At 54.4% G+C, this 14124-nt stretch overlaps 1 protein-coding gene across 1 annotated transcript in view; it reads right to left on the bottom strand.

The window, feature by feature from the left end:
- The window catches only part of MPPED1 (metallophosphoesterase domain containing 1), a 71144-nt gene that overhangs the window by 9083 nt on the left and 47937 nt on the right, over nucleotides 1–14124 (bottom strand). The window lies entirely within an intron of this gene.

The following is a 14124-nucleotide window of genomic DNA, read 5'->3' as shown; positions in this document are numbered from 1 at the left end:
CCAGACCAGAGTGATTGTCTACCAGTCAAGGAATCCCCAGGCTTCCAGCAACCACCAGAAGCTGGGAGAGTGACAGGGAACAGATCTTCCCTCAGTCCCCTCTGTAAGAACTAACCTCGGTGACACCTTGATTTCAGACTGCCAGTCTCCAGAATTGGGCAGAATTGACACCTGTTGTTTTAAGCTTCGTGGTTTGTGATAATTAGTTCTGCAGCCCTAGGAAACTGATATAATCACCATCACCACCATCACCCCCTCATCAGCCACCCTAGGGACCTTCACACCTGCAGCAAGGTGGGCAGACAGGTCTCTTTCTTCCTGTTTTATGGAAAAATTATCGCCAGCATTCCCTGCACACCTACTTTTTGCCACGTGCCAGTTATTCCTAAAGGAAATCAATCTTGAATATTCATTGGAAGGACTGATGCTGAAGCTGAAGCTCCAATACTCTGGCCACCTGATGCAAACAGCTAACTCATTGGAAAAGACCCTGATGCTAAGAAAGATTGAGGGCAGGAGGAGAATGGGACGACAGAGGATGAGACGGTTGGATAGCACCATCGACTCAATGCCCATGAATCTGAGCAGACTCCAGGAGATAGTGAAGGACAGGAAAGCCTGGCCTGCTGCAGTTCATGGGGTCACAAAGAGTCAGAAACGACTCAGTGACTGAACAACAGCAATCTGATTACACTGCAGGAAAGGGTTCACCTAACCCAGTGAATTAAGGGCTAGGATTATTCCCATTTTTCAGATGAGGAACCAGAGGCTCAGAGAAGTGAGTTGGCTCAGGGATCTGGGCCCAGGTGCAAAGACTTCCAGGCTGGGCACCTCCCCACCATTTGCCGACATACTCTGTACAAGTTGGTCATGGGGCTGGGCTTTCACATTCAAAGCCTCTCATGTGCCCAGAGCTGCCACTAAAATCCCCCTCATGGCCCATAAGCACCCCCAGGGGAGGCTGACACCCCTGGCTATTGACCCACTGCCTCTGCCTTGTTGGCAGCTGCCCAGTGCCCCTCTGTGGAACCCTGGGGGTTCCAGGGAACAGCATTTGAGAACTGACTTAGTCCCACCATGGTAGGTTCTGGACAAGACTGAGGTTCAGCGAGAGAGGAAGGGAGGTCCCCAGGGTCACACCGTGGTCAGTGTAGAAGTCATTCTGGAACCCAGATCTGACCCCCTCTCCCTGCAGCCTTTGAGCCTGCAGTGTCAAATCCTGGAACGTACGCTTGTGAAGGAGCAAGGTGAGTGGCCACACTGGCCTTTTGGGGGCAAAGGTCCTTTCCCATTTCAGACACTTGTGGGGTTCCCCTCTGCTGCCAGCCTTTGCTCACCCGTGACCCCTGCCTGGGACACTGGGTCCCTCCCCTCCTCTTGCCTGCCCCCTCCCATAGCACATTTCTCCTTCAAAGTCCTGTCTCCTCCATCTTCCCTCTCACCCCAAATGCCCAGCACCTGCCCGGGGGAAGGGCAGATGTTTGTTCAACGACCAGTGTTGAGAGAGACAGCCTGGATGAATGAGTGAGCTTGTGAACAGGATGTCAAACAGAACTCTTTCTGTTGTCTTGGGATTGCAGCCAAAACCTCAAGGCTGGATATGATCCTCCATTTGGAATGAAAGCCCCCAGGTACCACCCAGAAAAACTTACTACTAAAAGCAAGCAGTACATGCCAGGCTACCATCTCCCCAAGCCCCCACCAGGCTAAGTTTAGATCTTGAGGGAGACTTGTGGCTCCTGCCTTGCTCTTGGGGTGGGGGGTGGGGATCCTGGACCCCAAGCCATGAGTGGGTACCAGAGGAACCACCCGTATAGGTAGGGACCTGGGAATCTGCCCACAGGGCCCATGAGAGAGAAATAGACAGTGAAGGGTGGACACAGAGAGCTGTCTGCACCCCCAGGTCTGGGCTGTCCCAAGGGATCCCCAACCTCAGGACGCACCCTGCATGTGATGAGACCAGGTGCCCGGGGCTGGGGAAGGCAGTGAGGTGGGCAGCCCTGGGGAAAGCCCCCTCAGAAGGTGCCTCCTCCCTCAGGCATACCTGACCCAGGCCTGCCTTAGCATGTCTGCAGAAAGCTGAGGGTTCTCTCTGCAGAAAACACCCCCTTCCCAACATACACACGATTTTACACCCAACTTGGAGGGCATCCGAAAAAAATCAGAGTTTCAGAAAAACATCTATTTCTGCTTTATTGACTATGCCAAAGCCTTTGACTGTGTGGATCACAATAAACTGTGGAAAATTCTGAAGGAGATAGGAATACCAGAGCACCTGACCTGCCTCTTGAGAAACCTGTATGCAGGTCAGGAAGCAACAGTTAGAACGGGACATGGAACAACAGACTGGTTCCAAATAGGAAAAGGAGTATGTCAAGGCTGTATATTGTCATCCTGCTTATTTAACTTATATGCAGAGTACATCATGGGAAACACTGGGCTGGAGGAAGCACAAGCTGGAATCAAGACTGCCGGGAGAAATATCAATAACCTCAGACATGCAGATGACACCACTCGCATGGCAGAAAGTGAAGAACTTAAAGCCTCTTGATGAAAGTGAAAGACGAGAGTGAAAAAGTTGGCTCAAGCTCAACATTCAGAAAACGAAGATCATGGCATCTGGTCCCATTACTTCATGGCAAATAGATGGGGAAACAGTGGAAACATGGCTGACTTTATTTTTTTGACTCCAAAATCACTGCAGATGGTGACTGAATCCATGAAATTAAGAGATGCTAACTCCTTGGAAGGAAAGTTATGACCAACCCAGAGAGCATATTAAAAAGCAGAGACATTACTTTGCCAACAAAGGTCCGTCTAGTCAAGGCTATGGTTTTTCCAATGGTCATCTATGGATGTGAGAGTTGGACTGTGAAGAAAGCTGAGCGCCGAAGAATTGATGCTTTTGAAGTGTGGTGTTGGAGAAGACTCTTGAGAGTCCCTTGGACTGCAAGGAGATCCAACCAGTCCATCCTAAAGGAGATCAGTCCTGGCTGTTCATTGGAAGGACTGATGCTGAAGCTGAAATTCCAATACTTTGGCCACCTGATGTGAAGAGCTGACTCATTTGAAAAGACCCTGATGCTGAGAAAGATTGAGGGCAAGAGGAGAAGTGGGTGACAGAGGATGAGATGGTTGGATGGCATCACCAACTCAGTGGACATGGGTTTGGGTAGACTCCAGCAGTTGTTGATGGATAGGGAGGTCGGCCGTGCTGCGGTTCATGGGATCGCAAAGAGTCGGACACAACTGAGCAACTGAACTGAACTGGAGGGAATATTGGGATCATACAGACCTGGGTTAGAATGGGTCCACCTCTAATTACCTACGTGATCTTGGGCAAGTGGCTTAGTGTCTCTATGCCTCAATTATCCCCCCTGTAAAATGGGCATAATAACAACACCATTTGCCTCAATACGACTTTGAAAACAATTAATCCAGGTAAAGTGCTTTCAACAGGGCCTGGTCCAATGCTTTTCAACTGCCATCCTCTCCATCACCATCACCATCACCACCACCATCATAACCATCATCAGCATCACCATGTCAATAGCAGAACCACCACCATCAGCAGCACCACCATCATAACCACCGTCATAACCATCACCACCACCACCACTATCATCACCACCATCACAATCTCCATCATAAAAACCCCTTCTGAAACCCTCTCATGGAACCTGGATGAAAAACCTTTAGCCTGCTGCTGCTGCTGCTGCTAAGTCGCTTCAGTCATGTCCGACTCTGTGCAACCCCATAGACCGCAGCCCACCAGGCTCCCCCATCCCTGGGATTCTCTAGACAAGAACACTGGAGTGGGTTGCCATTTCCTTCCCCAGTGCACATTTAGCCAAGGGCAGGGCTTTTCAAACTGCGTTTTGAAGGGTCAAACCACATTTGAAAAAAAAAAAAAAGGAAAGGAAAAAAGAACAGAAAACATCAGTACAGCATAGCAGGGAAGGGGCGCCTCAGTCAAATATATTTGTGTTTAAATAGACAGCCACGTAAAGGTGTACTGAGTCACAGTGCAAAAAAGACAAGTGCTTTTCCTACCACAGTTCCTGGTCAAAAACGGTTGACAGCCCTAACATACAGCTCACAGCTCTGCCATTCTGACGTCCTCAGGCGCTGGGTGCCCTCAAAGCCCCACTTTGGCTGAGCCGGGACGGGGTCCCTGCAGGGGAGGCTGCAGCAGCCTGGAACCCGCTCCCAAAGCCAAGCCTGGTAGCCCCCGGAAGCCCGCAGCCCGTCAGCTTACAAGAAAAGGAACAACGCCCTTCTGGTGCCGCCTTGCAAACACAGCATCCATTTTTCAAAAACCCTAATCAAATATTTACAAGAGGGGAATGAGACCTCATCAGTATGGAGAGAAGACGTCTGCTCATTCCCATGAGTCACGGCAGGAGCGGCTTTTTGGAAAAGACACTCAGCAACATATCAGAGGCATCACAGGCCCCCCGGGAGCCCACCCACACGAGCCCCTGCCTACTCTACCTTCCCTTCCAGCACCCACGAGCTTGCATCTGGGGGTGGCATTTCCCCAGAGATGGTTCTTGGAAACATGTGCCCTCATAATCCTGGGAAGCTGGAATCCATCCCACCCCCAGGGATGCCCAAGACATTTGCTCAAGAGCACCCAAGTTGGCATCAGACACCCTGCCTCTGCCCCGGGGTGGGATGCTCCCAGACTCTGTGTGTGTGTAAACTGGGATAAGGACGCCTGTGCCCTAGATCTTACCCACTAGAGGGGCTCCTTCCTGCTTGATGCTGTGCCCCACTGGCTGACACAGAGGGCAGGGAGAGACGGTGGGCGGGAGGACATTTATGAGAACGGAAGTACCACCACCACGAAAACACACCTCCAGATTTCCAGGGGCACTGTCACTGGGAAATGGGCAAGTTCTGGCCTTGACTGAAATTTGGGGAAAGCAGACAGTCAAGTCATGCAAGGGACCATCCAGAGGAGATGCTCTTCAGGGGGTCTGCAGGCTATTAGCAGGCCTTTCCTGAGGGAGGCCAGAAGTAGGGGCCAGAGCAGCAGGAGAGACCGACTCTTCAGAGACCACACTCCCTAGAGTCCGGAAAAGCCATGCGTATGTGACATCCGTCCAGCTTTGTGCCATGGGAAGAGACGCCAAAGGGCGGTAGGTGGCACTTGCCCTTCCTGACAGTGAAGTTGGCCCAGATTCCCCCGGCATCCTCAGTTGGTCATTTGACCCCTCTCCTGGTCCAGCGGGGCCTTCTGGGATCAGAAGGGAAGTTCAAGGGTGCCCGGGGTTCCAGACAGAGGACAAGGCAGGCAGGGGCTCTCGGGGACTGTCATCCAAGCAGCCAAGCTCCAGCATCCCCCACCCACCCTGGGGGCAGCCATGGTCTGAGGCCCACGAGTGTGCCTGAGACCCTGGTGCTGCCAAGACCATGGTTCCCGGCCCCAACACCACTGGCATCTCGCCCGGACCCACAGCCTGACTGCCCCCAAGGCGAGGAGCCCCGATGTCACCGTCCAAGACACACCACAGACCCCAAGGAGCTCGGGCGGATCAGAATTCCGACTGAGTGATGGCAGGCGGCTTTATGTCCTGAATTTCTGTCTTTCTGTTCTAAAGTAACCATTGGAATAATTTTCTTACAGAATGATAGTTGCCATGACAACCAGAGCAAATTTTCCTTTTCTGAAACAGATGTCTCATTTAGTTGAAAATTAGAATGTGAACAAACCCATGGGAAAAATTAATTCAAACTTTAACAGAGCGCTGAATACAATGTAATCTCTCAGAGGTTAACCCCTTAACAGCTTTTTTGTGCGCTTATGGTAACCTTCGAATCCCGTCTAATTAGGCCCGCTTAGCCAATATAAATGACCTCCACGTGGCCAATCATTAAACGGTTTCCCCCTGAAGTGTGAATTCTGGGCTCCCTAACAGCAGGCGGGAGGGAGGCGATACTTGTCTGTAGAAAACACAGCCTGCCCTGCTCTGGTTTTTCCATCTCCCCAGGTAAGGCGCACACCCCTGGGAAGGGGGTGTACGGGGGCCATTTAATCAGCCACCCCAACTCCCGGGGATGCTGGGGTGTGGGGCGGAGGAGGTCCAGGGTGCCCTAGGTACAGCTGGGCCCGGCGGTAAACCCACACCAGGGCGCAATGCCTGAGAGTGGAGGGCAGGGGAGGGTCCCCTTACTGGAGAGTGTCAAGAGGCCACTGGGGTGACACCCGCACCGGCCGAGCTCCAAAGACTCTCCACGAGCCCCCAGTCCTCACGCCCATCCTGGGACGCCTCCATGAGCCCCGAGTCCTCACGCCCATTCCAGGATGCAACTGCCGTCACGGCCTCATGACAGATGCAAAATCTGAGGTTCAGAGAGGTTTTGAGATTTGCGCAAGGTTACCTGGTGGCATGGCGAGGACTCCAATCCGGACTGCGAACTCCAGAGCTGGGCACTCCGCCTCCACCCCAGAGCGACGAACACAGTGCCAGGGGCCCTGGCCGTCTGCCTCAGCGAACCCCACTTTCCCAGCCACGCTCACACCTTAGTTCAGTCAGTCCTCAGGACAGAGCTCGCGGGAGGCCCCACTTGAGAGATGAGGAGACAGTGCCACAGAGAGGTCAAGCAGTGTGTCTGAGCACACACAGGAGGCTAGATCGCCTGGACCAGGGCTCCTGGCTCCTGTACCCTGTGCCCAGTGGGCCACTGACCTGAAGAGGATCCCACTGCGGTGGCCGGGCCCCTGGTTCTCCTTCTTCCATGACAACTATCTGCCTGTCCCTCTGAGCAACTCTTGAATGTCCCCCGTCTGCTCCCCTTCTCTGAGCCTGGCTTCAGAGAGAGGACACGCCTCTCATACACCCTGTGACTTCTACTCCAGAACCTTCCATGGCTCCCCATCATCTCCAGGGCAAGCCTGGACCATGTGACCTGGCACACAGGGCCCCTGGGCTCTGCCCCAGCCTATCTGCTGGACCGTCTGGCTCAGACTCCCCAGTGAGCTCACCACCCACCAACCACAACGATCCTCTGCTTCCTGAACCCAGCCCAGCCTCTTCCCACCTTTGGGTTTTGGCTCGTACTGTTCTAGCCATCTGAAACGCCCTTCCCAGCCTCTCCTCGGAACCCATGACCGGTGATATATTAAGACCTGAGTCAAAGGCCACCTCCTCCAGGAAGCTTCCCCTGATCACCTCCATCTCCGAGCACAGGTAACCCTTCCTGCTCTGAGCACCCTTGCACTGGCTCCTTCAGGGCAGGCCCAGGTCAACCATCCCTGAGTCCTTCCTGCCCAAAAGATGGCTGGGTCTAGGCGCACATCAGGGAGGGCTTGCATGAATGAATGATGGAATGAACTGACAGGTGCTCTACCTGGCAGACAGGCAGGTGGGAAGAACTGAGCATGAACCCTCTCCTCCCAGCATCCTCCCAACAGGATCCTCCCCAGAGCCCCTGGAAGTCCTGAAGCCCTGAGATCCCACCCCCACCCCCCCGCCGCCCCCAGGACCAGAAACAGAACTCTCACCATCTGCTGAGCTTCCCATTCTCCCTCCCACTGCCGCAACCTGCCTGGGGGAACTGTGTGCCCATTTCACAGAGGGGGCCTCAGAGGCGATGCTCACATCTTTGGTTCCTCCTGACTCCCCTCCCTCAGGGGCCCATCCCTGCCTCCCCAGGCAGCCCGTTCCCCAGGTGAGGGCCAGGGCGGCTGCCCTGCAGATGGAAGGGAAGAGCCTCTCACAGTGCCCGCTCCCGCAGGACAGGTGGGCTTCCGCTTCCGCCTCTCCTTCTGCAGGAGGAAGGCTGCAGGGACCGGCAGGGACCTCTCACCGCAGAGGCTGCCCCTGAGCTCAGACAAGCCTGACAAGACAAGACAAGCTCAGGCAAGACGAGTGGAGCAGGCCCACTCCAGGCCCAGCACACGTCCTGATCCTCACCTACCCTTCCTGCCCCAGCACCCTCTCCCCCAGAGGCCAGGTTTCTGGGGCCAGTTCCAGGGAGCTGGCCACGGCCCCTGCCTCTCAGGTGAGGATGACACCTGTCACTGGCCCACGTGTGTCCCGGGACCCTCTCAGCACCCCGGCGAGTCTGTGCTCCATCCGCAGCAAGGGACACCGAGGCTCAGAGGGCGGTGACGTGCCCGGGTCCCCCGAGCCAGTTCCTGCTGACTCCTCATCCCACAGTTGCCCCGGTCTCCCGGGGAGGTCCCGGCTCTGAGGGAGACGGGCATGCCTTGCTCCTTCTCTGCATCTCCCGGGCTGGTGAGTCGAGGGGGCCTGGGGGAGACGCTGCCACCCACTCTGCGGTAGGGCCAGTGGGAGCAGGCCTGTCAGTCACACTCCATGCCTGGCGCCCACTTACGGCAAGTCAGCAGCGAGGTGAGTGAACCCAAAATGGGGTCCTTTGTCATTGCTAATTAATTTTCCCCACCCTTCCACGCTCAGAGTCATTCATCTTCTGTTTGGCTGGGACTCTGAGGCGGGAAGAAGGCAGACGATGCGTTCAAACATTAATCTCGTGTAGAAGTGTGTGTATGTGTGTGTGTTGACGGGCCCTTCTATAAAGAAAACAGTGTGAAATCAGGAAAGATAAGGACGGGAAAGGCGGAGCAGAAGAGAGTCCCGTGTGTGAGAGAAGAGCATCTGTGTGCAGGAGTGTGTGTGTGAGAAGACAGAACACACGTGTGCGAGAAAAAGCGTATGGGAGAGGGAGAGAGTGTGTGCATGTGTGTGTCTGTCTTGCATGTGTGGTGTGGGGGCTCTCTGTGTGTGTATGAGTACATGTATGTGTGCACGTGTGACAGAAAGCATATGGGAGAGAGAGACAATGTGTACATGTGTGTGTCTATATTGCATGTGTGGTGTGAGGGCCCTGTGTGTGTACGGCTATGTATGTGTGTACAGGTGTGTGTGCATGTGTGGTGTGAGGGCCCTATGTGTGCACGGCTGTGTATGTGTGTACATGTGTGTGCGTGTGTAGTGTGAGAGCTCTGTGAGTGTACAGCTGTGTGTGTGTACGTGTGTGTGCATATGTGCATGGTGGTGTGGGGGCTCTGTGTGTGTACATGAACGTGTGCATGTATGTGTCTGTACTTCATGTGTGGTGTGGGGGCCCTGTGTGTGTGCAGCTGTGTATGTGTGTGCATGTGTGTTTGTGTGTGTGTTGCATGTGCAATGTGAGGGCTCTGTGTATGTACAGCTGTGTGTGTACATGTGTGTGTGCATATGTGCATGGTGGTGTGGGGGCCCTGTGTGTGTACAGCTGTGTATGTGTGTACATGTGTGTGTGCGTGTGTAGTGTGAGAGCTCTGTGAGTGTACAGCTGTGTGTGTGTACGTGTGTGTGCATATGTGCATGGTGGTGTGGGGGCTCTGTGTGTGTACATGTGTATGTGCATGTGTGTGTCTGTACTTCATGTGTGGTGTGGGGGCTCTGTGTGTGTACAGCTGTGTATGTGTGTACATGTGTGTGCGTGTGTATTGCATGTGTGGTGTGAGGACCCTGTGTGTGTGCGGCTGTGTATGTGTGTGCATGTGTATTGCATGTGCAGTGTGAGAGCTCTGTGAGTATACCGCTGTATGTGTGTACGTGTGTGTGCATGTGTGGTGTGGGGGCCCTGCGTGTGTGCGGCTGTGTATGTGTGTGCATGTGTGTGTGTGTGTGTATTGCATGTGTGGTGTGGGGGCCCTGTGTGTGTGCAGCTGTGTATGTGCGTGCATGTGTGTTTGTGTGTGTATTGCATGTGCAATGTGAGAGCTCTGTGTATGTACAGCTATGTGTGTGTGTACATGTGTGTGTGCATGTGTGTGTCTGTACTTCATCTGTGGTGTGGGGGCTCTGTGTGTGTACAGCTGTGTATGTGTGTACATGTGTGTGCGTGTGTATTGCATGTGTGGTGTGAGGACCCTGTGTGTGTGCGGCTGTGTATGTGTGTGCATGTGTGTGTGCATGTGTATTGCATGTGCAGTGTGAGAGCTCTGTGAGTGTACCGCTGTATGTGTGTACGTGTGTGTGCATGTGTGGTGTGGGGGCCCTGCGTGTGTGTGGCTGTGTATGTGTGTGCATGTGTGTGTGCGTGTGTATTGCATGTGTGGTGTGGGGGCCCTGTGTGTGTGCAGCTGTGTATGTGCGTGCATGTGTGTTTGTGTGTGTATTGCATGTGCAATGTGAGAGCTCTGTGTATGTACAGCTATGTGTGTGTGTACAAGTGTGTGTGCATGTGTGTGTCTGTACTTCATGTGTGGTGTGGGGGCTCTGTGTGTGTACAGCTGTGTATGTGTGTACATGTGTGTGCGTGTGTATTGCATGTGTGGTGTGAGGACCCTGTGTGTGTGCGGCTGTGTATGTGTGTGCATGTGTGTGTGCGTGTGTATTGCATGTGTGGTGTGGGGGCCCTGTGTGTGTGCAGCTGTGTATGTGCGTGCATGTGTGTTTGTGTGTGTATTGCATGTGCAATGTGAGAGCTCTGTGTATGTACAGCTATGTGTGTGTGTACATGTGTGTGTGCATATGTGCATGGTGGTGTGGGGGCTCTGTGTGTGTACATGTACGTGTGCATGTGTTGTGTGGCGTGCATGTGTGCTGCGTCTGTGGGGTGGGGAGTCTGTGTGTGTGTAGCTGTATGTGTACATATGTGTGCACCTGTGTGTGTGTGTTGTGTGGCATGCATGTGTGCTGTGTGGTAGTCCTGTGTGTGTGTGTTAGTGTGTGCATGTGTGTGCATGCACCCAGAGGCAGCAAAGCGCGGGGCCAGAAGGTGAGGAATTTCTTCCTCCAGCCAAACTTGTCGACCAAAGACTCTGCCTGTCAATGCAGGAGACACAGGTTCAATCCCTGAGCCAGGAAGACACCACGTGCCCTGGAGCAACCAAGCCCCTGCATCACAGCTACTGAGCCTGTGCCTAGCGCTCACAAGCCACGTGCCACAGCTGCCGCATCCATGCGCCCCAGAGCCCGTGCTCTGCGATGAGAAGCCACCTCAGAGAGAAGGCCGTGCGCTGCGATTAGAGAGCTGCCCTGCCCTCTGCAACTAGAGAGAAGCCCACACAGCAACAAGGGCCCAGCACAGCCGAATAAATAGAGGTCAGTCTAAACAATCCATCGGCCACCAGTGGTGTATGAGGTTGACAAGTGTCAGATCTGGCAGAGGAAGGAGGGGAACTGACCGCTGGTGGAGGACACTGCTCATCCCTGGGGGACCCTCCCAAGCCCGTCATGTTGCCATCACAGGACTGACCAAGGGGGCACTTGGGGGCACCACAGCTCAGGTGGGGCTTGTGGTCAGCCTGAGAGGCAGCCTTCCCAGCTTCCCTTGAACAGACACAGGCTGTTCCCAACTTGGGCTCCAGGTAGGGGAGAGAGGGGTGAACCCAGATTCTGCGATGCTCCAACCAGCAGCTCCAGGGGCCTCACTGGGAGCACCTGGGCAGCGCCCCGGAATGGGGCCCTGGAGCATTTACCACTGATGGGGTTCCTGGGACCCCGAAGTCCAGCCCCGACTGGTTCAGCAGCCTAACAGGGGCTACAGGGAGGATGTGCCAGGGGACAGGCTGGGAAACCACAGCTGATGAAGCAGGTCAAGGCTGGCCACCCCCGGAGCCGCCCAAGTCCAGTTCCTGCCTATGGCTGAGATCCTGGACCTGTCGCTGGACTCCCCGACGCCTTGCCTCACCCTCCCCCACAAAACAAGGATAAGAACAGTCCTGCCTTGTCCTGTGGGGAGTGCCTGGCAGAGTGAGGGGACTGTGGAGCAGCTCTTGGGAAGTCTGCAGAATGAGGGTTGCAGGTACCAAAGCGGACTAACAGCCTTGGCCTCTCTTGTCTCAACAGACCAAGCCCATAGCCCATGCTGAAACCACCTAGAAATGCAGGATGGAGTGTAACAAGCACGGCTTAAATGCTCCGGGACCTCCAGCCTCTGAAGCCGGGAATGTGGGTCTTCATGGCCGTGAGGCAATGGGGCGGAGGTTAGTAGGGGGTGTGACCTCAAAGCTGGCCCTGAGAAGGCTTCTGGGATGGCAGACACCTCCACCAGGGAGAGGATGCCTCCCCTGGATCCCCGACCCAGGCTTCCAAGGTGGTAAACCTGCAGGCCCCCAAAATTCTAGGCCAGGAAAGGACTGGAAAGCAGTCCCTGGCTGTGTGCACCCACAGGCTGGGGCAGACATGCTCTCTGTGGGGTACCCCCAACTCAGGCTTCCCAGGATCCCCTGATAGAGCCTTGCAGAACATAAGCGCTCAGTCGCGTCTGACTCTTTGCGGCCCCATGGACTGTACCCACCAGGCTCCTCTGTCCATGGGATTCTCCCGGCAAGAATACTGGAGAGGGTTGCCATGCCCTCCTCCACGGGATCCTCCCGACCCAAGGGATCGAGCCCACATCTCCTGCATTGCAGGTGGATTGTTTACAGCTGAGCCACCTGGGAAGCAAGAACAAGAGCAGGCAACCTCAAATTACAACACCCCAAACACCTTGGAGAATTACTGCAGAGCCTGAAAAGTCAGTATTTTTTTTTTTTGTAAGATTTAAAACATTTTCTTAATAGCAAAAGAGCAAAGGGTTATAGGTGGTTGGAGTTGAGTCCCAGACCCAGCCACTCCTCACTCTGAGCCAGGAGGACCGAGGGTCAAGAGCCCAGCAAGGGGCGCAGCTCTCCACACTGGCCTCACTGTGGTCACCTACCAGCCTCTGGCCCGCAGGGGCAGTGCAGGCTGCCTCGGGCCCCGCCCCACCCAGGATACTGTCCCACTCACCCAGCCTTCCCAGGACTTTGACCACATGCTGGTAAGAGGTGCTGAGAAGCAAGGGAAAAGTTAGGAGCTCATAATTTCATCCTCTAATCTTTTTTTCTCTAAAAGATGTATTTCATCAAGTCTTTTAGAAAGCATTTTATTTTAGCAACCTCTCTGTCCTCAGTTCTGGGCAGGCCCAGAGGGACTCTCAGTTACTGTGGGACCTTCAGCCAGTCACTTCACCTTGTGGGCCTCAGTCTTCTCAGCTCTATAATGGGGACAAGGGTCAGACCTCCTCCTGGTGGTGAAGGTTTGAGCCGCTGGAGCAGCTACAAGTTTAGAGCCTCTGGTCAGCTCAGTGGTATAAACAGTAACTATGTTATTGTCTCATCAGCACCTCTGGGGCACAGGTTTTAAATTCCCTGGCAGCTGAGTTCCTGTCTGCCCACCCAACCCTGCACCAGGCCTGCTCTGTACACACAGAGAAGGGGGAGCTCAGACTGGAGTCCACCACCAGCCTCGCCCAGGGCCACACAGGCTGTAGGAAGACAACCTCTCCCAGCCCCCATTCTGGGCAGTCAAAGCAGTAGCTGGAAAGGTCTGGGGGTGGGTGGGACCACCGTGTGTTGAATGCCTAGTGTGTGCCAAGCATCTTATGCAAAAGACCTGAATCCTAAGAACACCCCTGCACAAGGGGAGTGCCCACTGTCATTTCACAGAAGCCAAGACCTGACCCGAGGTCACCGCTCATGCTGGCTGTTTGCAGAGCGCCGGCCCCTCAGCCTCCCAGCTGCCCACAGGCAGTCAGGCCTCCGAGTCACCGAGCAGGATCCCAGCCCGGACGCCCAGCAGCAGCCAGGCCGCCACTTCTCAAAGTTTCCTGTCTCAGCAGGTTTAGATGCCTTCTTTCAAAATACCAGAAGTAATTAGACCAGATGGACTAGCTGCGTGCCAACTTCACTCCCTCTCTCACTCCTTTAAAAAAAAAATCGAGGCCGATTTCAGTTAAATGAGAACAAAAAATGCATCCAAAACCCATAAATGAATACGGTATGTATACGGAATTTTTTTTTTTCTAACACTTAGGATTTTGTAACAGCTGAGCTCGTCCTCTTCTTCTGCGCTTGGTTCCCGCTCCCTTCCTCTAAGCTGCTCTGGGCCAAGGCTCAGTGCCCAGGGCCCAGTCTACATCTGAGGAGACCAGAGATGACTTCTAGAAAGTCACGGTGCCCCAGGAGGGTGGCCACACAAGCCTGTGGCTCCCAGGGAGACCTTCATCCCTCCCGCACTGGGCTGGATGGGGGATGTGGTGATATGACCTCCCCCCGCCCGCCCCGCCTGGAAGACAGGTCCCTGCTTTCCTGGAGCCTCGACTATTCTGGTCAGGAAAAGAGACTTGAAAGAAACT

The sequence above is a fragment of the Budorcas taxicolor genome, chromosome 5 (assembly GCF_023091745.1).
Source record: "Budorcas taxicolor isolate Tak-1 chromosome 5, Takin1.1, whole genome shotgun sequence".
NCBI classification, from domain to species: Eukaryota; Metazoa; Chordata; class Mammalia; order Artiodactyla; family Bovidae; genus Budorcas; species Budorcas taxicolor.
The sequence above is the reverse complement of the archived record's forward strand: the minus strand, read 5'-3'. Positions and strand labels throughout refer to the sequence as shown.